The sequence below is a fragment of the Epargyreus clarus genome, unplaced genomic scaffold (assembly GCF_041222505.1).
Source record: "Epargyreus clarus isolate Ecla_fem2 unplaced genomic scaffold, WU_Ecla_fem_2.2 ptg000004l, whole genome shotgun sequence".
Classification (NCBI taxonomy): domain Eukaryota; kingdom Metazoa; phylum Arthropoda; class Insecta; order Lepidoptera; family Hesperiidae; genus Epargyreus; species Epargyreus clarus.
The window spans coordinates 10,595,864-10,623,557 of record NW_027332212.1 but is presented as its reverse complement, the minus strand read 5'-3'; the positions used below and the strand labels follow the sequence as shown (position 1 = coordinate 10,623,557).

Below are 27,694 nucleotides of genomic sequence, written 5' to 3'. Positions count from 1 at the left end.
AACAAAGTACATACTGGGTATTAATCTCGTATAAACTTACGTGACAAGAGTCTTACCCCTTACTATGAACTGTACAAATTCACAAAACACTAAGTCGTTACGATTACAACTCATACTCACCCGATATATATTCAGAACCACTGTGTCATACATACTCCTTTGCCACATAGGCTACTATGACACACAGGCTACTGTGCCACACAGGCTACTGTGCCACACAAGCTACTATACCACACAGGCCACTATACCAAACAGGTCACTATACCACTCATTCTACTTTGCCACATAGACTACTATGCCACACAGGCTACTACGCTACACAAGCTGCTATGCCACACAGGCTACTCTGCCACACAGGCTATTATGTCACACAGGCTACTACGCTACACAAGCTGCTATGCCACACAGGCTACTCTGCCACAAAGGCTACTATGCCACACAGGCTACTATGCCACACAGGCTACTATGCCACACAGGCTTCTACGCCACACAGGCATCTACGCCACACAGGCTTTTATGCCACACAGGCTTCTACGCCACACAGGCTTCCCGCACCACCCCACTTAAGTTACACTTCTCATTAAAGTTTCGTTCGCTAAAAATACCACACAACAAGAATACTTACATCATACGATTAATTCAGATACGGGTCTTGCCTAAATAGGAGGCAATATTCTATAACATACCATCGCCGTTATCGGTGCATCCTGATTCTCTGTCAGTAGATAATTCCAGGCCAATATCTAATTCTGTTGGAACATGAAAATCTGGCATTTATGGCATTAATCTGGCATTATTTTTTTATGTTCTGTTTTGCTTGTAACCAATTGCTAGATTGTTGTTTTGTCTGGTGACTGAGAACAACGGCTCCGTACCCATCGGCACTCACATCTGTGTGCAGTTCGATTGATTTATCGACATCAAAAAAAATAAAATCGATACGGCCGGTTTGTCTGTTAATATTTTTTTTTTTCTCACCATCATCATCATTAACCCATCACTGTCCCACTGCACGAGTCTCCTCTCAGAACGAGAAAGACCAGGTCACAATGCACCGCGCTTATCAAGTTTACACTTGGAAAGATTTCTCAGGTATGCAGGTTTCCTCACAATATTTCCCATCGCTTAAGCAAGTGATAATCAACTTCCAATACGCACATAACTTCGAAAAATCAGAGGTGCGTGCCCGGGATTCAAACCTCGGACCTCTCGATCAAGAGGCCGAGTTTATCAACCACTAGGCTATCACTGCTATTTCTTTCCTATTGTTTTCAACGTTGGGTGTCCAATTACATTTGCCTTTTCCTGTTCACCTATATAAATGGCCTGTCTTTTGAAAGAAACTGGGTACAATCTCAAATATGAAGCGAATCCTAAAAATTCAACCCTAGATTCATAAACCAGCATTTTTTTTAATTCAATGATAAACTATTTTCTGTTAGAGCTTTTAAAACTTACTGAAGCCTGTCAGAAGCTTCTTCTACAGTACAAGCCGGGATAATAACACAATCAATGTAAATTACAGCGAATGGCTCTATTAAGGAGCCTTACGTAAACCAGAAGGCATGGAGAGATATTCGAACTATCCATCAGGTATAACGAAAGCAATACGCTCAATAGAGTCTTTATGAACGAGAATCTGGCGGTACTCGCTCGCCATATTCAGGGACATGAAATAATGAACACTCACCCTTTTTACTACGCTTTTATCAGCTTTACCTACATGTATCTAGGTATGAATGCATGTAACGGAATCTCAGAACCCGATACCCACCCATTTCTAAAGGTAAGTTCAATTCAAAATTTTGAACAACCATCAAGGTCCTATGATAATACATTATTTTCGTAGCTGTGTTCGAGGTAAGTGGCGCCGCAGCAACGCGGTGCGGACTAAATCACAACTAATTAACCAAGTGATGCTGTTATCGATCCACAAAGTTCACCACCGTTCGCTAGATGGCGTTAATTATTATTGAGATAAAAGTTCGTAACCAGATTGCAAAAATCATTACCTGTTTTTTTAACTATAAGTGTATTTTTTTAGTTTTATTTATAAATTATAAGTTATTCCTAACTAATAGAACCATTCTTCAGCTTTCTCGTAAAATACCGGAGTCCAATAGTTCGTTAATTTTATTTAGGGCCATTTGCCGCTCTTCAGGGCTAAGTCGGTATGGTCGTCGTATCTTCAGAATAAGTTGACATACTTCAAAGGAAAACCCCAATGAGAGTAAATCTCTACCTATCATAATATCATGTGAAATACACAGGTTAGGTACAACGTGAAACAACTAGATAAACGCAATGCCCTGTAACACTACTGTCGTTAATAATTGCAAGTTACAGTTAACATTTGAATAAATAAATGAAAAAAATAAAACGCCTTCTACACTCACAACCCCACATCAGCTTACTACCTGTTTCGCGGGTGCCATGGACACACACAGTGACAAACATACATTCACCCAGACCAGAAACCTAAATTTATCACTTAGCCATCCGTCTGGCCGGGGATCGAACCCGGGGCCCTCCGCGCCTCAGACCGGTATGGTGACCGCCCCGCCACGCGGGTCCTTAAATACCACTCAGAATAACTCTGGTATTTTGTCGTTTACCTGAGAATATGTTAGCTACACTTTCTTTAAGTAAGGATCATTCAGCACCGGAATCGACCTTCCTCGGGCAGTGTGTCACCATGTGACCCTTTTCACCGCAGGAATAGCAGATAAGGGGTCTCTTAGTGGCTACTGCTTCCATAGTTTGTTGTGGCGTACGATTACCTAAAAACTCAGAACGGGGATTAGTTATTACATCTCTTTTGCTTTTATTAAAAACGCAGAAATTTCAGCAGAAACGTGGCCCATCTTGCCACAATTATATCATCTTCTAGCGTGATACATTCGTGGTTTCTTCGCATCACTAGGCAATTTAGTTGTGTCAATTTGGAAGCATGTGCTATAGTAACAGCAATGGCAATTTGTTCCACCGCTAAAGATCGCCATTGACTCATTAGTGTACTAAGAAAACGAGTGTATTTACGAGGACATGCATTCTCCTTCCGTAGGGGTCTCAATACACAATCTACACAAAGGCTGCCGGAGTTTTAACAAAACCTGCCAAAAATAGGTCTCCCAACTGAGGCCAAGTTATTTCAGTAAAGCTATTTTGTGCTAACCATGAGGTCGTAGATCCTTTGAGGGCTTTACTCATTGTAATAATAACATGAATACCCGATAATGGCTTCTCTTGCAAATATTAAATCCACTACACCACCAGACGCGTGCGTCGCTTCCGTGCACCAAATGTGACCTTAGAATTATAAGAGCTTGGTTCTCTAATTACACGAACGAATTCCTTCATTTGCTTTTTCTGCATTTCAAATAAAATTTTCCAACTGTCACTCTCACTACGCTGTGGAGCTCCTGGGCATCCCACTTCTGATGTCAGATCGCCGAGCCTCGCGTCTGACCGATATAGAAATGCCAGATGGCTTTCCTTCATAGTGCACCAACTGCTTTCGGTTCCAACAAAGAAGCACACAAGAAAATAATAAATTCGGAGCCGATGGATTTACAAGTCCACACGCCATCAACGTCAATTGTCAACTCACTCTCAAAAACGAAACAATAATCATAGTTCTTATAACAAAAAGGCGACACTTGCAACCCCATCCGGAGTTACCCGCTCCAAAAATACAGTCTACTAAAATAATTGTTAATGAAGTAATTTGAATGGAAATCATAAAATAAGATTAAATAGCTTCAACTCAAAATTAACTAAAATTAATTGAAAATAATAGCCCGCGCCGTTATATATAAGATAATTATATATAAGGTTGTTTGTTATTATATACCTTAAACTTTCATCTCTTCACGCTGGCTATCTATAGCTCGGATTAATTATCGTTTGACATATATTTCACACTTTTCCTTCACACGTCCGGTGTCTATTACAACCTACTAAATAGTTGGATGTCATTGCCGCGATCCAAGAATATCCGCAACCATCTCCAAATGGGATTCAAGATTGGCCACAGATGCAATATTGTATAGAGTTGTAATGTGTTTGTTTCCTATACAACACAACGACATTTCAAATTAGACCTCGGCAACTTTACACTATTTTTTGAGAAAATGAAATAGTTTTGGTGACATAGTAGTTACGAATTTTTTTAAGGTGGAAGAATCCTTTGTGGTTCGACTCCGGCGCACCACAAAGGGAAACATACTTTTCCATGGCGTTCCAGCTTAGACCTCAGGGGTAGCAGCGCATCTGTGGCCGACCTCAGGTAGGAATATCTTATCCTATCTGGGGTTGATTACAGATGACCATGGGCGGCAGTAGCCACTTACCATCAGGTGGACTGCATGCTCGTCTGCTACTCCTATATTATTAAAAAAATATTTATTAAAAAAAATAACAGCAAAGCAGGCCGTCTGAGTTAGGTACCTACATTTTTTTATGAGGGACCATCTTAGTCCTACGAAGTAATAGTAAGTAATTTTGACTCTTGAATCAGCTTGCTACGTACAGTATGTACGTTGGGGTTAACTTAGTTTTCAATTATCTTTCCAACAACAACTCACCTGTGACTTCAGGTTGAACCGGGGCTCTACATAGACGTAAAGTTTGTTACATTATGCTGTACTATTTTTCACAAATAAATATCTCTTTCTTTCTTTGCTCTTCAGAATCAGACGATATACTTCAGAATCGTTTGTTATTTTAATCATATAAAAAAACTTTTTACTAATAATGCCTGAGGGTTCTCAATGATTTTGAATAAATGTCAGCGTAGTGGATTATGGCCTATGGGTTCTATGGTATTCGGTGAGACCCTTACTAAAATGCAAATATAAATGCGAAAAATATCATTCATCTTTTTATGACGTAAAAAAATAAATGAATATTACTTATGTTATATCCAACAACATCATTAATTAGATAATAATGATTACAGCAGTTCATACAGTTTCCTTGTATTATTTCACTGAAGTCACAAAAAGTATGTAATTATAACAATTATCATGAACAATTAGTTAACAATGGCACTGTTATTATATTGAGTAATTTGGGGTTTTATTAACTTTTTACTTACATAAGTTTAAAAAATATTCTTTTTGTAACATAATAAAAAAGAATCGCGGAATTTTTAGAGGACCTTATCACGGAAGAATGGGCTTCGAAGGAAAGGAGGAGGAAATATAAGAAACTGCTGTATGTATTGTGAAAGAACTGTACACATGTAGTGTTTTAAAGTAAAATGCGTGAAAAACAAATGGGTCTCCTATTCTGGCGCCTCATTATGCCACCTCTTAAATAAGTAATTAGTTTTTTTTTATAATATAGGTATTTTATTAACTTTTTACTTACATAAGTTTCAAAAATATTCTTTTTGTAACCTAATAAAAAAGAATCGCGGAATTTTTGGAGGACCTTATCACGGAAGAATGGGCTTCGAAGGAAAGGGAGGAGGAAATATAAGAAACTGCTGTATGTATTGTGAAAGAACTGTACACATGTAGTGTTTCAGAGTAAAATGCGTGAAAAACAAATGGGCCTCCTATTCTGGCGCCTCATTATGCCACCTCTTAAATAAGTAATTAGTTTTTTTTTATAATATAGGAGTAGCAGACGAGCATGCAGTCCACCTGATGGTAAGTGGCTACTGCCGCACATGGACATCTATAGTCAACCCCAGGTAGGATTAGATATTCCTACCAGAGGTCGGCCACAGATGCGCCGCTACCCATAGGACTAAGCTGGAATGCCTCGGAAAAGTCTGTCTTACCACACCCTTTAAAACGGTATACAGCAGCGCCTAACACGGCTGTTATCAGGCAGCAATAGGTGTGGCGGTGGTGACGCCGGAGTCTCGCCTCAGAGGGTTCTACCTTCAAAACCACCCTTACTATCCTTTCATCAGAATACTCAACTATAGACAATAATATTTAACAGAAACAGACATGGCGGTATTGACGGTGTAACTATGGGAGTTCTACGTTCTAAAACAAATAACAAATCTGTAAATCCAAATTACACTATTTGTTTTGACGATCATATTCCTCTAAAGAGTAATTACAAGCATGTTCTATCAGTCACGATCAACCGTGAAGAATTGAAACTAATAACATAGTTAACGTACATACATCGATTATACTAATCCTAATTGTTTGGCCACGTTTAGGCTGATCACACATTGACTTTTATCGCTTGAGCAACTGGCAGATTACACCCTTAAATTTTTAATAAAAATCAATATATTTTTGTGTACGAACTTTGGTAGGGAAGAGTTACCTAGGGTTGATTATTACTAACGGGTGCTATCGATTAAGTAGAGTTCATCGGGACTTAAAAGTCATCTCAAAATTTTCTCGACGTTTACTTAAGTAAACGAGATGACTTTTAAAAGTTTACGCATATATAAAGACTCGGCCGTAATTATTACTTTAACCCTACATTTTTTTAAGAATACAATCAAACAGGCGACGGTGATGAAGAGCCGACTCTTCACTCAAACAACGTATTGGAAATTCGGGTGGCAAAACAAAACAGCTACTTGTTCACTAAGTTAGTCGATAATTTACACAACTATAATCGCCCGTGTGTGGATAGCCTTACACTGACATGTGTTATATCACGATTTGCAATACACGCCTGTTATTATTGATATGATTTTCAGTAATATATGATATCCGTGAAATAAATACGTAAACACTGTTGAAAATATAACATTTCTCTTCATTCGTTCAACATTGAATGGTCATTATTCAATTTTAAAAACATGGAACCTATAACGGAAATCAAGTAGTTCTTTATAAAAACATTAAAATTGAACTTAAATAAATCAACTTTGATAAAAGAGCAAAATCATGTAAGTACTTGACTTCTTTTTATTTTATATTATATTTATTACATTTTCAACCTAAAAATATTTTTGGGTTCGACAATAAATTAATATACATAATATGATCATAAGTATATAAATTACAAACAGTTTATTTTTGTCAGTAACTTTTAATTTAATCTGTAATTTTAAATTCTTTTGGTATTTCCATATTTTTTCTCGTTTATTTTAGTTTTTATAATTATTTTTTTAATCTCATTTATTTAGAAGTTCTTATACAATTCTTTTTTATCTTCACTCAGACCTTCCAATGTCATCCATATAGACACTTAATTATGCAATATTCTTTAGCCTTTAGCTATATAACTTCATAGTAAACAGTTGAATAAACGTTTACATACAAAATTACGATATGTTGCATAGAAAATGACTACGAACATAAAGTATAAATATCTAATCGAAGGCCCCATTAACATACTTAGCTTAACACATTTATGTGTTATTACAAGATGTTTCCTATATAATCGGAATTGTATACACTTGGTATACAGGTAATTAAAATGTACTAACCTTTATCGGTCTCCATCTATTATTGTTTAGTAGTAATTCGAAACAAATAACTTTATCTTCGTCAATGAAATCATAACTTCGTCAGTAAAATCATAACTCAATGCTTTTAAAAGCGTTGGTTATCTATTGAATGGACAAGTCGTTCGTGAAGGTAAGTTTTAATAAAGTTTAAGTTAAGAAAACCTTGAAAATATTAAGCTCAAGTCACATATAAGTATATGGGACATGGGTAGGTCCATATATACGTAGCTTAGAGCAAAAAGGCATAGTACACAAGGTGGTAGAACCCGTTATAGTTAGATTCCTGAGGTTCTATATTCTAATTTGACCGGTGTCTATCTATTACGGTGCAATAGATAAAGCGGAAAATGCCGAAAAATACCGGCTTCTTGTATGGCTACCCCTATGTATTTTGGATATCTTTTTATTTTTGTATATGTTGTTATAACGGCCACCATTTGGTACACCTACATGTTCAGTGAAATTTCAAGGCTCTACTTGTTACGGTTCCGGAAATAAGAGCCCTATCTCAGGCGGACGCCCAGACAGACAGCGCAGGCTTAGTAATAGGGTTCCGTTTTTACCCTTTGGGCACAGAACCCTAAAAATAACAATATAACACATAAATTGCAGTGTTAAAATGAGAACAATTGTGTGCAATTTATTTGCGCCGAGAAATTCAATATTTTATTCATGAGCCTCTTTATACGTCGATATTAAATTCGTTTGATATTGAATATTAACATTTCCAGAAATGATATGGAATTTATTCAAGTTTGTCGAACCTCATATATTGCGATGACAGGTTCAATAAAATGTTACAGAATTAATTTTCCGTATATATATATTTTCAGTATATATTTCAAATGTTCTCTATAACTAATTAAATTTTTACTTGTTTTGTGATCTTAATATTAAATTGATAAAGAGCAAATTTAAATGACTTAAAGGAACAAACAATGTACCTAATTGCGTTCGTCCAATGATCATAATTCTAACATGATCGTTAAACTTTAACTTTTCGACATTTCGTCAATTTCTTACCTGTTTTTTAACTTTTTTTTTTGGAATTTAAAACATCTCTTTATTCAAATATTAATTATTATTTAATTAGAACAACCTATATTATAACTATATTTATGTAAATATACACAAAAAAGGGGAATAAAAATAATCACTATAAATAAGAAAAAACATCTAAAATAGCCGTGTGAGGCATAGATAAACTACATTTTCTAACAGTAAAAAAATCGCGCAAACAATAAGAACAAGTGTTTTACTTAGAAAACATTTTTAATTTTTATACAAAAGATGTCACGCCAATCATATTTATTTGTAACATACATTTACTTACATAATGATGTCAGTTTACGTTAAGGAGTTATTTTTTTTTTTAATAAATTAGAAGTAGCAGACGGGCTTGCAGTCCACCTGATGGTAAGTGGCTACTGCCGCCCATGGACATCTGTTATCAACCCCAGATAGGATTAGATATTCCTACTTGAGGTCGGTCACAGATACGCTACCCCTGAGAACTTAGCTGGAACGCCTCGGAAAAGTATGTCTCCCACCACACCCTTCAAACCAGAACACAGCAGCGCTTAACACTGCTGTTATAAGGCAGAAATGTAAATGTAAACTTGGGAATGAAAACAAAACTAGCGGCTCCCACCAGCGGTCGTCATTAGTCAGTCCGGTCTGGGCTTCCCTACCAGTCTCCAAACAATATATTATCTATGCTAGCAGCGTTAGTATTCCCGCCGGAGCTCATAAACACGGAGGACATGCATATCGCCATAAACCACTGACAGTCACCTCCACACTCGAATACTAAGTTATAATTGGCCAAGTGCGAGACGAACTCCAACTCGGAGGATCCGTGCCACATTTTTTTCTTTTTTAGGCGACAGAAGGGTACTGATTTTAGAGTAGAACTATGTATGTAGATATTTGTCTCATTCTTTGACACACATTACAGCTCAAACATTTTTACGGATTTTAACATCTTGTACTGTTATTGGACTCGTTTTAATTCTTTAATTGTAGGAGGGACAAAGGCTATATTTTTAAGCAGTCTAGTTTTTTTTTATAATAATAAGATATTATTTGTTGTATATTTGTTGTTATTTTGACCTTAGTAGTACACTCACTAAAAATCAAATTGTCCATCTATTAGAGTTCAAGAAATAGAGCCATGTGACACATGGAGTTACATCCGAAACTTAGTTAAAGGGTTTCGTTTATACAATTTTGGGAACGGAACCCTAAAAATGAAATAGGCTACTGTTGCAAGGACAAGATCACGTATACTATACACGCTCTGCTTGTAAATAGTATTAGAGGAACGTGAGATGGGAGGCTGCGGGGAGTAGTTCTCATCATAAATCACAACAAATCTTGGCCATTACGAATAAATCTTCCGTGTTATTCGGAAACACAAAAATATTCCTACGCCTGTGTTTTTGACTGGTACTAACATTTATTTGGTATATTTAGGTTTAGGTTTAAGAATCTTTATTTCTCATAAGACTTTTACATCACTTATAATGAGAAACTTAAAAATAATTATAATTATTATATGTGTCCGGTATGCCTATGTGTAGTGAGTGTTTGTGTGTGTGTGTGTGTGTGTGACTTAAAGTATGAGCGTTGTATGAGTATGTGTATTCAACATTGTTGTTATTATCCTTACTAATATTATATCCGAAAGTAACTGTCTGTCTGTCTGTCTGTCTGGTTGTCTCTTCTTCACGCCTAAACCACTGAACCGATTTTAATGAAATTTTGTACAAAGATAGTCTGAGACAGAGAAAGGACATAGGATACTTTTTATCCCGGAAATCCCACGGGAACTAGGGATGGCAATCTAAGATCGATTAATCAGAGAATTGATCTTTTGGACCCATTTACAACTACAAAAATAGTTAAAAAGCTAAATGAAGGATGGTAAGCAGTCCTCGAGGTGCAACTGTAGCCGACCACAGATGCGTTGACACTCCTGAGGGCAATATGGCTTCATGCAATTCAGTCGACATCCACAACAAAATTGGTGATTGTGTAGTATTCCACAAAGGTCACATAACTTGAAGGTGGTAGAACCCTTTATGGTTCGACTCCGGTGGCACCACCGCCGCACCTATTTCTGCCTAATAACAGCAGTGTTACGCGCTGCTGTGTTCCTTTTTTAAGAGTGTGGTAAGGGAGACATATTTTTCCGAGGCGTTCCAGCTTAGTCCTCAGGGGTAGCGGCGCACCGGTGGCCGACCTCAGGTAGGAATATCTATCCTACCTGGGGTTGATTACAGATGTCCATGGGCGGCAGGAGCCACTTACCATCAGGTGGACTGCATGCTTGTCTGCTACTCCTATATTATAAAAAAAAACTTACTACAATTTTTAACAGTTAATACGAGGTATAGTGTTATAGTGCTTGATACTGGGAAACAAAACACTGTTCCACATTACCATGGCCGTTTTGACCCAAATAAAAGTGTGTTATACTTGTTTAAAAGATCTTTGTCGCTTTATAACTCGCGATATGGATCCGATAAACGGTAAACCTCGCGTGTTAGCGGACTAAACTACCCCGGCTCGCGTTTTCCTTCAAAATGGCCATGTTTTAATGAAGTTTGATGAGTTAACCAGTCAAGAAACTATACTGTAAAAAAGTTTTATTTCGGCAGCTTCCCTTTAATCATAGCTAAGAACACTTTTGATAAAGCTACTCCTTTAATAATAAAAAAAAAATTAAATCAAAATTTAAACTGAATTCAATAAATAACATTTATTTTTATGCACCATTTAGCAGTCGTTCTATCTCTTTCACTCCCTTATTTTGTATACTCGGAATTAGGAGCCAAATACATCGGAATAAGGATTTTTACATCGGAATTAGGATTTTCTGACTTGGTTCATATTTATTTTAAATACACATTTAAATCAATATTTAATCGTAAAATGTCGAGTCCATTTCAAGAGTACAGATAATGAAGCTTCTGATAAAATTATCTAATTCCTTATTAAGCCGTAGTAAATGCTTAATATCTGACGCTCTTTCTAGTTTTGGTGAAAATACCGCGGAAATAGGTGACTTTACCTTATATTCACTTTTATTTATCATTCGAGCAGAGTAACGGCTTACACGACTGACTAAATGCGAATGAATCACGCTCTACCAGCGCGTGGACTTAAATACTACTCGAGTGACAAACAGCGTAAGAACTACCCTCTCACATCACTTGTTTTGTTATAACAAGTGACGTGATTCACAATAAATTTAACTATTAATAAAATAACATTATATTTAAAATATTGTTTTAAAAATACGAGAATAAATATTTTAATATTATTATAATTCATATAATTTATTTGGTATGACTAACAAAGTGTTTTGAAGTACTACCGGAAGTTGTCCATATTTTAATCTAAATATTAATTCCACATTGACAATCAAAATTAACATGATAATAATTAATATTATATAGTATAAAAGGTCTCGCCGCCCATACGGCCATACTGACTCAGCGCGCTCTCTGCGCAATTCTGGTGTTACAAAAATAAACCCACAATAAATATAACATAGTTATCAAATGCCTCGTCGCCCATACGGTCATACTGATTAAATATAATAATAAATTTCTTTTGTGAACTTAAAAAAAAGAGAATCAATAACAATAAAACATTTTACATGTAAAACAAAAATATAACATTTCCTTGAACATAAAAAAATAAAAAAACATTTTAAACTAAAAATAACAATAAAACATTTCTTTGAACATAAATATTTGTAAACTTAAATTAGAGATAAGATAAACAGTATTGCAATATGGTACCAGTAAGCCTTACCAGGATCCAAATCAAACCAACCATAACAACCATCACCCATATTGGGATCAAGCTGACAATAACCGGCATCACCCATCCCGGGATCTAGCCCCCAAGACCGGGAAAAGGAAACGCATGGTGGCCAGCCAGCGTCAGGGAAAGGAAATGCGGACAAGACAACAACACAACAACACAATAACACACATCGGGCATCACCCATCCTGGGATCTAGCCAACACACAAATCTGGCATCACCCATCCTGGGATCTAGCCCCCAAGACCGGGAAAAGGAAACGCATGGTGATCGGCCAGCGTTATGGGAAAGGAAATGCGGAAAGGAAATAAATAAAGCGTAGTTACAAATTGTTTCAAAGTTCTCATTTACCCAGTGCCCATACGGCTCCACGTGTGCAAATTTGCATCTTTTTTTTTTTTTTTTTTAAAGAAAATAATTTGTTACAAAAATTGAAATGAAGGTTCAGCGGTCCAAATTGTGGCGTTGTGGCACCCAAGGACCACGCGCACCCCGACCACTCACTTGTAGCAGGTATCGACAAACCGCCCCTATGTCTGTCCAGCTAGTGCCATCTCATACTTAGCGCACTCAAACCAACCCTCCACTGGCCATCCGCGGCATGGCCATTGTGATAAGTCAAACGTCCTCGTGTGCTGTTCCTGTAAGACAGAAAAACAAACGGCGAATATTAGAATTTCCGCTCGGCCAATCCTGACTAACTCGTGTTAAGGTTATTCGCCACGCTAAACTAAAAGACTAATGATGAATAGTTTATTTCAAATCACATGAATCTCTCAACGCACAATACAACCGTACTCAATTTCGACCTCTTTTACATTACTATCACTTTTCTAATTAAACAAAATTTTACACAAAATCGATCGGTCACATTATCTGTATAAGATTCCACATTTTCTACAACACCATTTAAACAAAAGAATTAGTACCTTAACATTAAACTCAAACGCGTAAAATAAATTCCAACGAACTATTATTAATATAATATTATTTTTTTTTTTTGTTTTTTTTTTTTTTTTTTATAAACTAAGAGCTTAGCTGACCAATTCCTTCTAATTACTAAAATTACTTAGACCAAATACATCAAATAATTAGAGACATTTAACCACTACATGTGATTGATGGATAACCCAGTAACCACTTGTTACTTTTTATTAACGCAAATCCACTTACATGAATACACATAGTTTCTACTGAAACTAGACCTCCGCCATAGCTGCCTGTCCACCGCATACTACGGCTACACGACAACCTCTGGTACAGTCCGATCAAAGTGCTTACTCAAGTTCTCAAGTCATTATTGTAACTACTTTAAATAAATTTAGTCAGCTTAGCACCAATTACCCCGTAATATACCCTATTTGTATATAGAAAAACAAAATGACAGAAGTCTGGAATTTCATCAAGGACATTAAAACCCAAATTTTAAATGTTCTAACCTAAATCACCTTCACCTTGCTCAATACAACACACCGTTAAATTCAAACACGAGCGCCACTGAACGCTACGGTATCATATCTTCGCTGAACCCATATCACAAACACATCTATTGAGCCTTTACCGAAGACAACTCTATTCGCTTCATCAGAAAAAGAAATGAGGGACCTTATGAATCGGCTTGAGAGTACAAGCTTGGACTTTGGCCTTTTGATAAACAGGAGCAAAACTAAAATTATGATGATCGACCGTTCTGAGTCACTACAACGAACAAATCTCAGCTCAGCGACTTCGAAATCGTCAAGGAATTTCAATACCTAGGGTCAGTCATTAATGATAAAGGAAACTGCGAAACTGAGATACGACGCCGCATCGGTATGGCTAAAACGGCAATGAACCAACTTACCAGGGTCTGGAAGGACGGGAATATTACTAAGCGTACAAAAGTTCACTTAGTTCGTACGCTCGTCTTTTCCATATTCCTCTACGCATCGGAATCTTGGACGCTGAAAGTAGCAGACAGACAAAGAGTGGACGCATTTGAGATGTGGTGCTGGCGGCGAATGCTAAGAATCCCGTGGACAGCCTTCCGGACCAACGCATCCATCTTAAAAGAATTACACCTAGAGCATTCCCAACGTCTCTTCAGCCTGTGCCTTCACCGCATACTTAAATACTTCGGTCATATAGCCCGAAGAAATAATGACAACCTAGAAAAGCTACTGGTGACAGGCAAGGTGGAGGGCAAAGACCCAGAGGACACAGCCCAAAACGATGGTCAGACCAGGTATCGGACCATCTAAAGATACCGGTTAGCGAGGTGATACACCAGGCCACTAATCGCAATCTCTGGAAAGACGCTATAAAGCAAAGAAGTCACGATCCTCAGCATTGAGGGACCGACTATAGAGAGAGAGAGAGAAGAGTCTCCATTGAGCAACGTGTAGACTATTAAAATTGCATTAATACGACAAACTTCAGAAAATTTTCACAAGAAATAATGAGTGTACCCGCAAAAATCTTAAAAATTCGTAATTCGTAAGTAAATTCTTTCCCAACAGTGGTCATATTCTTGTAGCCAAATTCTTAACAAACCGTCAAGTATCTCAATTTTTAAAGCATAAAGTCACTTACCGAAAAGGCTCTTACTAACTCACCGCCTTGGTTTTACCAAAGTCAAAAGTATCCTGCCTTATAGCGACCCGTAATATTGACCACCTTCCGGTACGTTTGCGGTCAACACAAGCCCAGTGTCGTTGCAATACACCCAATAAGCAGCTATAGTAGATTCTTATCCTGTGAACACTCAAACATTAGGTGAACATTATAAAATTACGAGATAGAAATAAATTGAAACAATAGACCATCCAAGTGATTATAAGTATCAAAATGGCAACGTGTCGCCCGTATGAAATAAACTTGTCATACTACACTAGGGTCCACCCCAAAATTGCGCTGCTCCATACGTTCAGTCCCGCCATAATCAAAGCATCCAACGGCTGTCAAACGCTTTACCAACGGCATGGCTTCCTAAGGCTTCGTTCAAAGCAATCCCAGGAAAATCACCAAACACGCGCGCCAAATGTGCGCGCCATTGCCCCGAACCAATAAACGTCACCATTGATCTCCATCATGACCATGTGGACACGTAGGTCCATCCAACCGCTGCTGTCGACGATATCCCACTACCGCACTTTATTAATGAACTGAACGAAACGATTTTAATATGAAAATCACTTATATTCACTTTTATTTATCATTCGAGCAGAGTAACGGCTTACACGACTGACTAAATGCGAATGAATCACGCTCTACCAGCGCGTGGACTTAAATACTACTCGAGTGACAAACAGCGTAAGAACTACCCTCTCACATCACTTGTTTTGTTATAACAAGTGACGTGATTCACAATAAATTTAACTATTAATAAAATAACATTATATTTAAAATATTGTTTTAAAAATACGAGAATAAATATTTTAATATTATTATAATTCATATAATTTATTTGGTATGACTAACAAAGTGTTTTGAAGTACTACCGGAAGTTGTCCATATTTTAATCTAAATATTAATTCCACATTGACAATCAAAATTAACATGATAATAATTAATATTATATAGTATAAAAGGTCTCGCCGCCCATACATACTATTGTCGAGATAATTTAATGGAGATTAATTCCATACTTTTTAAAAATTGATTTACTGCAATAGAATTGGAAAAAAAACACCAAAATAGGTCAAAAAAATTTCCTGTCCGTCATGTGTGAAACCTGAAAACACTGTAACTTGTGAAAAAATCCATCATTTGAGTTTTTTTTTTTTTTTTAATTCTAATCGATGATTGTAGGTCACTGAATGCGAATGATTAATTAATTCAGTGTCGTTTAATTGCAATTAATAAAAAACGAAAACTACAAGACTGCATATCTATAGATATTATGTACATTTATTCCACCAGGGGCGCTTGTGCAGTACCTTCTTCCTACTACAGCTGTTTTTTCGGCAATTAATTTTGAACGACTTAAGTTTTTTTTTTTTATATTTCACAATTAAATGAGCATTATGAGTCGTGCACTTTTGGATTTTCCAAACTTTTTTTTAGTCTATAAACATAATGAAAGTCTAAATTGATTTATCCCTGTAGTTTTTCACAGTCATGATTGCAATAATAATGAGGAAGAGCCGCGAACAGAACCGAAACTAATCGGTGTAAACTGAAAATTAAGTAAAGGAGTAGGAACGTTCATTCTCCTGGTGAAACTTGTAGATACAGATCTATGAAAAACTTGATAAAAGTTAAGCAAAATGAAATCGCCTATTAATAGCGAAAATCGATTTTCTTTTTTCGTAAATGAGTGGTTAGAATATGTTCTAGCCAGCTTAATAACTTTATTGAGTTTATAACAGTCCAGTTAGTGTTATCAAGTTTAGAACAATCCTTAGTTAGTTAGCGCAACATAACTATCTATGTAAATAAACAACACAAATTTTATTAATGAATGAAAATTACCTTAATCCCTTTGTGTCTTTTGCATGCCCAAAACTTAATTACTCAACTCATTACACTTTACATGTCACCTACATTGTTTCACTGATAAAATATCTTAATGGAATGCAATTAGCGTTTTGTATGCTCCATATTATCAACACAAAAATATGTTAATTAAGAACAACGTAAGTAGTGTAGTAAGTAACAAAGTGGGTCAACGACTACACTCTTTACAGACCATTAGTAAAACATAGAAGCACTGCACTTACGATAATATTACAAAGCAGTTTTGTGCTATGATGTAAAGGTTAATTGTAGTTACGTGCTCAGCATATTAAGTTCACAAAATATTCTATTTACTTTAGTTTTAAATATAGGAAGGTTTAGTTCTTAAGTTCAAACCTTGTCAAAATTATTTTTCTCAATTACTTTGTATCCTGTCGTAATTTTTTGATTAGTGCATCGGGTATCGTATAGGTGGTAGAACCCTTTGTAGTTCGACTCCGGGAGCACCACACCTATTTCTACCTCATAACAGCAGTGTTCAGCTCTGCTGTGTTCTGGTTTGAAGGGTGTGATAAGGGAGCCATACTTATCCGAGGCGTCCCAGCTTAGTACTCAGGGGTAGCGGCGCATCTGTGGCCGACCTCAGGTCCCTCAGGTCCCTCAGGACCTCAGGTGATTACGGATGTCCATGGGTTGCCACTTACCATCAGGTGGACTGCATGCTCGTTTGCTACTCCTATATTATAAAAAAGTCACTTCGCGTATGAATTTGCATAACACGGGACCTACAAGAGTAACCATTCGCATCAAAAAGTGGGAATAAATAACACATATAGAGGTATATTTAATATTAACTAAATCACAATATATTGTATCTAACATTGTCCGCAACGATAGCGCAGATACGCTAATATGGCCAGTAGCCTCTGCAAGCGCGCGATCGCTTAACTTATAAATTACGCCTACTTACTTCTATAGCAGGTATACTCGAGTGCAAAAGTGTAAAACTTATACAGGATCACAATCAGACAAAACTTATTTAGAACGAAAAAATTAAAAAAATATATTTATGATTTTTCGGTGTAACTGTTATTATTAGTACTTGTTGTAAAATAACGAGATCACAGTATATTATTATATTGTATACGATAGCGGAGATACGCTAATGGCCACGAGCATCTGTAAGCGCGCGATCGCACGATAACTTCGGTAAATGAAGCCCTACTTGCACAGTAGGTATTATCACACACAAAAGTGATGTATTTTGTCGACCCGCGTGGCGGAGCGGTCACTATACCGGTCTGACGCGCAGAGGGTCCTGGGTTCGATCCCCGGCCAGACAGAAATCTAAATGATGAATTTAGGTTTCTGTTTCTAGGTCTGGTTGTTTGTGTATTTGTCTCTGTGTGTGTCCACGGAACCCACGGAACATACAGGAAATCCTAGTGTGGGCCTATGAGTGTAGAAAGCGTTGTTGTTGTATTTATCTTTATCTTTTGGTGAATAGTTTCGTAAACGTACTCATGTTTTTGAAAGCTAAACGATTAAATCTTGTAAAATATCATGAATTATTAAATTTAAAACGTGTAATACTGTAATATACTTCTAACATCAATTTGAAAGAAATTTTTAAATGTGCAATGATGAAACAAAAATAGTAAGAGAATCTCAGTTTATACTTAAAACACTACGTGAACTCTTAGGTCAAATTGAGTATGGTTTTTAACAAAACATTATGTGTATGAAGCAACAATTTAAAAAATATGTATATTATGTATCATGAAGCAACATTTTTTTAGACAGAAATACATTTAGGTTTTTTTTTATAATATAAGAGTAGCAGACGAGCATGCAGTCCACTTGATGGTAAGTGGCTACTGCCGCCCATGGACATCTGTAATCAACCCCAGATAAGATAAGATATTCCAACCTGAGGTCGGCCACAGATGCGCCGCTTCCCCTGATGATTAAGCTGGAACGCCTCGGAAAAGTCTGTCTCCCTTACCACACCCTTCAAACCGGGACACAGCAGCTCCTAACACTGCTGTTATTAGGTAGAAATAGGTGTGGCGGTGGTGCCGCCGGAGTCGAACCACAAAGGGTTCTACCACCTTCAAATTTTGCTTTAGAACAATAAAATATTATTTCGGTTGCAAGTAATAATTGCAAGTTGCAAGTATTATACTAAACATACAGAGGTAAGTACAACTTAATAATATTTGTAATCAAATTATTTAGATTTTTCCTTGTAATATGACCACACGGTTTCAGATTAGGACAAAGAAAGCGATTATCACAATCTATTACATAAAAACCAACTCAGCAAGGGACACGGACAAACATTTTATCATTAAGATCATATTCCCGAACAGGACGACCGCAGCGTTAGATTCCCATGTAATTTGAACGCTTCGAACGTAGCATAAAACATGCAAAGATATGTAACATTTATGTAGGCGAGCACACATCAAAAGAGATGAACGATAATGCATTCCTGGAGGCACAATGCGTCCATTGAGCCAGGATGCATTGGATGCAACGTAATGGGGAATTTTAATGCGCTTGATATAATACCATAATAAATTGGCAGATGTGGAGTGCATTTCGCTCGCTGTTTATATTGTTGCTAAGCCACAATAATAACATTATGCACGATTAAATATTTTTCGTTAAATGAAAGGAGAATAGTATATTAGATGTCACTAGATTTTTCAATTTGTTTGTATATGAAATACAAGTGAGGAGTAAGTGCGGTAGTGTGGTATTATTATGTGGGGTCTTGAACAATTGTTTCAATCGATCCCCCAAAAACTAAGGTTAAGTTAAGCATGTAATTGATTCTACTATAAAGTTATGAGCTAACAGATCTTGTTTGAAGACCATGGAATGTATTATGGAAACAGGAGTTAAAATTCGTTCTTTTATGAATATTCCCAAATTGTTAGTAAATCAAATCATTAATCAACGTACTCGTCATATATCGTAGGTTTATGGAAGATTTGGCCCCATAGTTCCGGGACTAGAATAGGGCTACGGTATCCCCTGCCTGTTGTAGGAGGCGACTAAAAGGGGGCTTCCGGGTTTGCGGGCGGCAAGAGTCGAACCATCCAGCAAGCGATCCCGGGAAGGACGACGGTATGTGTGGTCGCATACCGTCGTAAACACTACATGGTGTGGGGGGAGCGAAAACTGGTCCCCCAGGGTAGAGCCCGTTGGGCATCGCGCTTGGAGGGCTCCGGTTGTGTTCCGTCGGAGATCCCGGAGTTCTCCAACGAGCGTTGAGGACGGCCACCGGGGGGGGTTTTAGTGCGGTAATAATCCCACATTACCCGGCGTCGCTCCCACGTCGTCGGGTACCTTTTGAAGGTTTCCCCCTCGAGAAAAACAAAGTTTATGGAAGCTTAATGATAACTGTAAATACGGGAAGCCAGTTTCAATAAGGTCGTTAGGCGACTTCGCTTACCTTGCTCTACTGACGTTCTTTGCAATCGAAAATGGGCTGAATCAGCAGTCGACAGAGCTCTCGAAAAGTCTAAGTCGTCGAATTTACTCGCCGAAATAGCTCGCCGTAAGTAGCAGTGGACATGATGTAAACAGACGTAATAGTTTGCGAGCGGTAGAACACGTGTAAACGAGCCTTTTTACCGTCTTTCCAATATTTAATCTTCAATACCGTAAATTATATTATGTGAATATTTAAGTAGTTTTATACAACTTTACATTAAAATTGTGATTATTATTATATTTTATTTACAGCAATACCATAAACATAATTAATTAATTGCTACGTTTAACAGTGTTGCTTTTTTAATTATTATACGAGTAATTACATACCTAACGCATGATCACATCCAGTTTATTTTGATATTTATTATAGTCAAAAAAGTTACATCATCAACGGGCATTGACTTATTGACAGGTTTGCTTTAAATTTCTCTCGAAGTTCTCTAACAATCCATATAACTTGTTATGTACAGTCAGCTCCAAAAGTAGATGAACAGATTAAGGTTTTATAAATACCTATACACCCAAGTGTTCATAAGTAGGTGAACACAATTAGCACCAAATAGTGTTCATCTAATTTTGACGCTTTATGATGTTCAACTAATTATGATATTAGGGATGTTTAGCTACTTATAAACGTTTCGATGTATCTATAGTTATTTTTGGAATTTTGATCTGCTCATCTACTAATAAAGCTGACTGTACATATATGTTGTTTTAACGTTACATTTTTACGGCCTGGCACTGAACCCATTTAAATGTTAGTGTTTTATAACCTTTTTGATTCCACATATAAAAACTACATCCTTATAAAAATAGAAACATATGAAAAGTTTATATAACACCATATTCACCATAACTAAATTTTAAAGGTAGAGCAAGTGCGGTTCGACCAGAAATATACCTACCACCTTCGTAGCGTCAGCCCTTTTGTAGCATGAAGCTATTTTTTAGTTTCGATTGTGGTGCCTCCTTTGTCGAACCAAGAAGGTTTCCTTGCTTACATACACACAGTATCTATCAGATACGAGTATATAATCTTTATATATATATTTCTTATGTGCGTGTGTATGTCACTGAACTCCTCCTAAACGACTGGACTGATTTTGATGAAATTTGTTGTGTGTGTTCAAGGGGACTTGAGAATGGTTTACATTCACAATTTAGTCCGGTCTTATATATAAAATTCTCGTGTCACAATGTTAGTTACGGTACTCCTCCGAAATGACTTAACCGATTTTCACCAAATTTTATATGGATATTCAGTAGGTCTGAGAATCGGCTACTATCTATTTTTCATACCACTAAGTGATAAGGGTTGTTCACCCTTAACATTTTTTTATTTAGATGGCAACACAACGTTTGCCGGGTCAGCTAGTAATTATATATGATACTAGCTGACCCGGCAAACTTTGTGTAAAATATAGCCTGTTACTCGTGGATAATGTAGCTTTCGAATGGTGAAAGAATTTTTAAAATCGGTCCAGTAGTTTTTGGGCCTATTCATTACAACCAAACAAACGAACAAAATTTTCCTCTTTATAATAATAGTATAGATTGCAACCACGTGAGTAGGTACACGAAATTCTAAATATTATTATCATCTTATTATAACCAACTTTATACAATAACACAAGTTCTAAGAAGTAAGAGTTCCATTAAAGTACCTATCTGTATATTATATTCCTCTAGATAATTTGATTACATTCTTGGAAACCTTACAAGAGTTAATTCAGCACACTATATAAGCCTTCGTAATGGCCTAGTAACAACTGTACAATGATTACAGTGCTAAGAGGCATTCAAATAAAAAATACATAAGTAGTTTATAATAATGTATAAGAAAGTGTGATTAAAACACCTCGTATGATAGCAAGTCGTTGAAGGTGGTAAAACCCCTTGTGGTTCGACTCCGGCGGCACCACTGCTACACCTATTTCTGCCTTATAACAGCTTTATTAAGCACTGCTGTGATCTGGTTTGAAGGGTGTGGTAAGAGAGACATACTTTTCCGAGGCGTTCCAGCTTAGTCCTCAGGGGTAGCGGCGCATCTGTGGCCGACCTCCGGTACGAATATCTAATCGTATCTGAAGTCGATTACAGATATCCATGAGCGACAGTAGCCACTTACCATCAGGTGGACTGCATGCTCGTCTACTACTCTTATATTATAAAAAAAAGCCATTTACCATCAGGTGCTGTCTGCTACTCCCATATTATAAAGAAAAAAAAATCCATGTCAATTCTCAACGGTAAGCCTAAATATACCTACAGTTTCTTGTTAATGTTGAACATATGAATATAATAGCGTGAAATAGATTACAAGCACCACATGATCTTGCGCAAATTAAAAGTTATGCTCAAAGTTAAGTGATCTTTAGTTACGTGTATAATTATTAGATTCGTTACAGACGTAATCTTAGGGTCCGTTCACACAGACCGGCTCGGAGAGCATCGGCCCGCATTTTTCTTTTCACACAGACCGGATGGTATACGCTTGGAATTGGCCGGAGCGGAGCCGCCAACTATTTCACATAGACCGGCTGGTAAAGACCTGAAAGCGGATCCGCTCGCAATAGGAGCCGATTGGTTGCGCGAGGAAGAATGAGCACGCAGTCACTATTATTTCACACGAAGCGCGTTCAAGCATCCTTAATGTCAAAAGAAGTACACATGCAAAAATAAACGATAATATAATTACTCAAAAATCTGTTTCCAACGATAAAAATCTGCTCTCCTCTCCGAGCCGGTCTGTGTGAACGGAACCTTATTCAACAGTGCCGGTTGCCACGCGGGTAACACCGCGTTCACATAGCACTTTACAAATTAATATATTAATCAATACATGCCACTCTAAAAATAAGTCAAATTGAAATGATTTGAAATTGAATTAATTTTCAATTTAATTTAGTAAGGCCTCATGTAAAATAAATTTACAATTGAGTTGCTATTTTATGCCTCTTAAATAAAGGGATTCATATTTTTTTTATCACTTTTATATCTACACTTGCTTTTGTCCGCGGCTTCGCTCGCGTAACGAAGTAATATTTTCATCCCCTATTTTATCCCCTGGGGGTTGATCAAAATCCTTTCTTAGCGGATGCCTACGTCATAACATCTACCTGCATGCCAAAATTCAGCCCGATCCTTCCAGTGGTTTGGGCTGTGCGTTGATAGATCACTACGTCAGTCAGTCACTTTTGAGTTATATATATTTAGACTAACTGACTCGGCAAACTTTGTACCGCCTCAAAATCTATTTATCAAATATATTTCATATAAAATATAGTTATGTTACTCGTGGATAATATAACTTTCGAATGGTGAAAGAATTTTTAAAATCGGTCCAGTAGTTTTTAAGCCTATTCATTAAAACTCGAACAAACAAACAAAGTTTTCCTCTTTATAATATTAGTATAGAAGATAACTGCATGCATATACCCATGTCATAGAGGTGCACTAAAAATAAATTGGTGCGTAATAGTATATTTAGAATGATGTTAGTTGGGGTGAACTGTACCCTTACCATGAGTTTTCAAAACGTCCCACAATTTTACGTTACGTTTGAGTAAACGACTTTACGAATTTTACGACTGAGTAAACGTAACAATAAGTAAGTGCTTAAGTCTTTTTGTCTGCCTCACATGTTCGCAGAAAAGAGAGACAAAACATAAAACGCCATTTTGTCAATTTAGACGTTACGTTACTGACACTATAGTTCTGATACAATCCGCTAGGGGCACTGATTGGAAATTGTATGGGGAAATACGTAAACAAATACCAAAACATTCATATTTGTCAAAACGTAATAAAATGGTAAGGGTACTGGTTTAAAATTAAGTTTAAAAACTTAACACTCATTTAAATACGAACAAACAAGGAAACGTATTTACTTACTTTTAGTTAAAGTTATTATAGTTTACTTAGTATTTTAATAATTTATAGCCTTTTTTATTCCGTAATAAATTACTAACCAGGCAATTAAATAAAAGCTTGTAAAAATGACAACAGTATGGAAACGCCCTTAACCCTACCCATATCCGGCCGCAAACATTGTTATTAATGCTAATAAGTTTCTTGCCGCTATTCCCAGGTGGGAATTTGACATCGGAATGAACAATGATTTGTATAAAAAACTACATAATACATAACGAGTACCAAATATATTAAGACCTTCAAATACGGGCCGCGCTATCGGTAATCCGTTGTTTTAATCTCTATCTATTCTATTCATCTTAAATAAGCGTGCTGATTTATTATGTAGTGGAAATATTAAATACATACATTCCATCTGATGTTTAAAGTCACTACATCCGACACATTATTCGCCCATTGAAATAGGACAGGATAAATATAGTATCTACTAAGTTAAGATTAAAACTACTTCGCAACAATCCGCTACAAATATGTATGATGGTATATATTTTAAACCATGCAGTATGTACCACCCTCCCTCCCTCAAAGGATGCGTGCAGATGCAAAATATTAAAAATGTACACCACCATACATACCACCACCAACACGTGTTTCGCTCCAAAACGGAGCATCATCAGTAAGTTGACTCTACGACGGTTAATCGTTAAGCATGGATTTCCGCAAAGTAACGCCTGATACAATTAACTATCAAATATAGTACCTAATTTTTTAGTACATAAAGTCTTATTGACTACGGATACGTTGCTAGCCCATGAAATATAGCTAAATATCTTAATCGGTCTTTAGTTTTCTTACACGAAATAACTATTGCATAAGTAGATATTAAACAAATAATAACAGATCCTTGGAATTTATTTAAAGTAATGTCGGTAACCCGCGGCCCGCGAACCACACATTGAGTATTGCCCGCGGTACCTCCTAGTTATATTTATTTGTTTATTAAATCTTCATTTACCTAGAAGATGGTACAAAGGCGGACTTAATACTATGCGTTCCTTTTAAACATGAACAACGAAAATGTACAAATGGAGATCAATAAATTTTATTCTTGACAATCTTTATTTACCGTCAAGTTTTTGATGACTTTTATTTCGTGACCCACCATTATGTAAATAGTAATAAGTAGCCCATGTTTCAAATAAGGTTGCCATGCGCTTATTCAAAACAATAGAAATTACATCGAACCATACTTGTGACCTACCTGAATATATTTCATTTCGCAGAAAAGCACCTAATAAGTGACATTTGTAATTGTAAGTAAACATTCGTGACAATGCGCCGCATTTTCTTATAGCGAGGACCTCTTTCTTTATTTGATAAACTTTACAAAAGATTTCCAATCACGATATGTACTTTGCTGTTATTTATAACAAATCAATCGCTACAATACAAGTCATCGAACTCTTTATTTACAGTAAAATCGTAAGTAGAAAAGCTAAATTACCTAACAATGGAACGCGCCATGGGAATTTCTATTGCATTTTGGAATGAAAAACACGACCATTAGATAAACGATGTCGTCATTGACAAGTGTGAAATTGCAACGTTTATCTGCGCATACCAGTCAAAGAGTATGGAGGTGCTATAGAATTCAACAGTTTTTATTAACAATGATTTATTACGATGTGTATGTGTATAGGGCGACCATACACAATTATCCGCACTTGGGATAATAGGTATAATAGTAAGACTTAATGTTGTTCTAGTCTGATATTATTCTTCTTATTTATTATTTAGTCTATGAATCGATATGTTAAAGCGTCTTTTTGATTTTGTCTCCAAAATTATTGTATATCAATTTTTTATACAATTGCCACCAATTATAAACACTTTTACCTCCCAATTTTCAGCCTATAAAACCGGGTAGAGACTACGGTATTTTTTAGATGCTGATTGACTTAGGCGCGTCATTAACAATCGATCTATCCAATGTTTTGCCTACCAATCACTGACAAGAGTGGGGCAATACAAATATATTACTGCTCTTGAAATGGGACCTGATTAGGCGGCAGTGACTACTTTTAAAGGTAAACCTTAGTAGTTCGACTCCAGCGTCGCCACCGCCACACCTATTTCGGCCCATTAAGAGGAGTGGTAAGCGCTGCTGTGTTCTGGTTTGAAGGGTGTGGTAAGGGTGACATACTTTTCCGAGGCATTTCAGCTTAGTCCTCAGGGGTAGCGGCGCATCTGTGTAGATCACAGGTAGGAATATCTAATCCTATCTGGGGTTGTTTACAGATGTCCATGAGCGGCATTAGCCACTTACCTTCGGGTGGACTACATGCTCGTCTGCTACTGATATTAAACTATAAAACTAACCGTTAGATATTGAGAATTTGAGATGCACTACATACCCGCTATTTCAATCGTATAAAAAGATTATTAAATGTATTAATATAATAAAACGTAAAATCGCTATATTTTAAATAAATTAAAATATTTTCATTTTTGAAACCTATAGATAAGTACTTAAAAAAATAACACTTTATTATCTAAAAAATACTTGCACCAAACAAGCACAAGTGACACTGACAAGATCTTAAATTATGTTGTAATTGTAATTTGTAATTAACATAATTGTGCAGTAAATAATGTCATCTCATATTCAGATCTTTGTACTTGTGTAATAAAATTATTATTATGGAATGATGCAAATGATTTCGTTGTATATTTCATAGGGCATCTTTTTAGCTCAAGTTTATATTTCTGTGTTGTAATGGTTTCTCCTTTTTAGGGTACCAAAGTAGTAAACCGGAACGTGCCGGAACGCTAGTTTATGATACTAGGGTCTCGTCTTTACCATTTGGTTAAAATTCCTTCGATATTATCCGTCTATGTCTTAATCGGTATTAGATAGACCATAGGACCCCGCAATATGATTTTTGGAACAATACTGTGTTTAATCTTTCAACTCTACATTATTAGTTTTCCTTCGCGTGCTAGAATGCCGGTATTTTGTAAGCAAACAAGCATTAGTGTATTATATAATTGAGTACCCACTCGTATATCCTTACATTAAGTACGTAATTTCGTTCGTAATATATTAGATACAGTTTATTTCATTGAGTGTCTTATTAGCATGAGGTGTAAAACGTTCCTATTATCCATCCATATTTACACGTATGAATAGTAAATAACATATGCTTTTAACTAGGTTTCTTGTAAAAGATTCAGCTAATATTAAACTTTGTTATCATTGGTACACTGTCTCTATTTAGATTAAGTAAAGGAAGATTCATCCGCCAAAGTTTGCAAAATGATTGCATTAAAAAGACATAAATTAATAATGATGAGTTTGTTACCAAGTACCCTTACCATGAGTTTTTACGTTTTGACAAATATGACTGTTGTGGTATTTGTTTACGTATTTGCCCATAATATTTGTAATCAGCGCCTCTAGCGGATTATATCAGAACTTGCAAATTGTATGGGCAAATACGCACAATCCAATCAGCGCACCTAGCGGATTGTGTCAGAACTTGGAAATTGTATGGGCAAATACGTAAACAAATACCAAAACAGTCATATTTGTCAAAACGTAA

The 27,694-nt window shown here is 36.5% G+C and overlaps 1 protein-coding gene across 2 annotated transcripts in view; it reads left to right on the top strand.

The window, feature by feature from the left end:
• Window positions 1-27,694, top strand: part of LOC140757515 (beta-glucuronidase) — a 65,109-nt gene that overhangs the window by 5,348 nt on the left and 32,067 nt on the right. Inside the window, exon 1 of one of the 2 annotated variants that reach the window (XM_073093264.1) lies at window positions 25,553-25,574. The exons of the other annotated variant lie outside the window; for it this stretch is intronic. The gene's annotated coding sequence lies outside the window, so the exon portion shown is untranslated. Of the gene's footprint in view, window positions 1-25,552; window positions 25,575-27,694 lie in introns of those variants that run through there. 2 annotated transcript variants of the gene reach the window in all.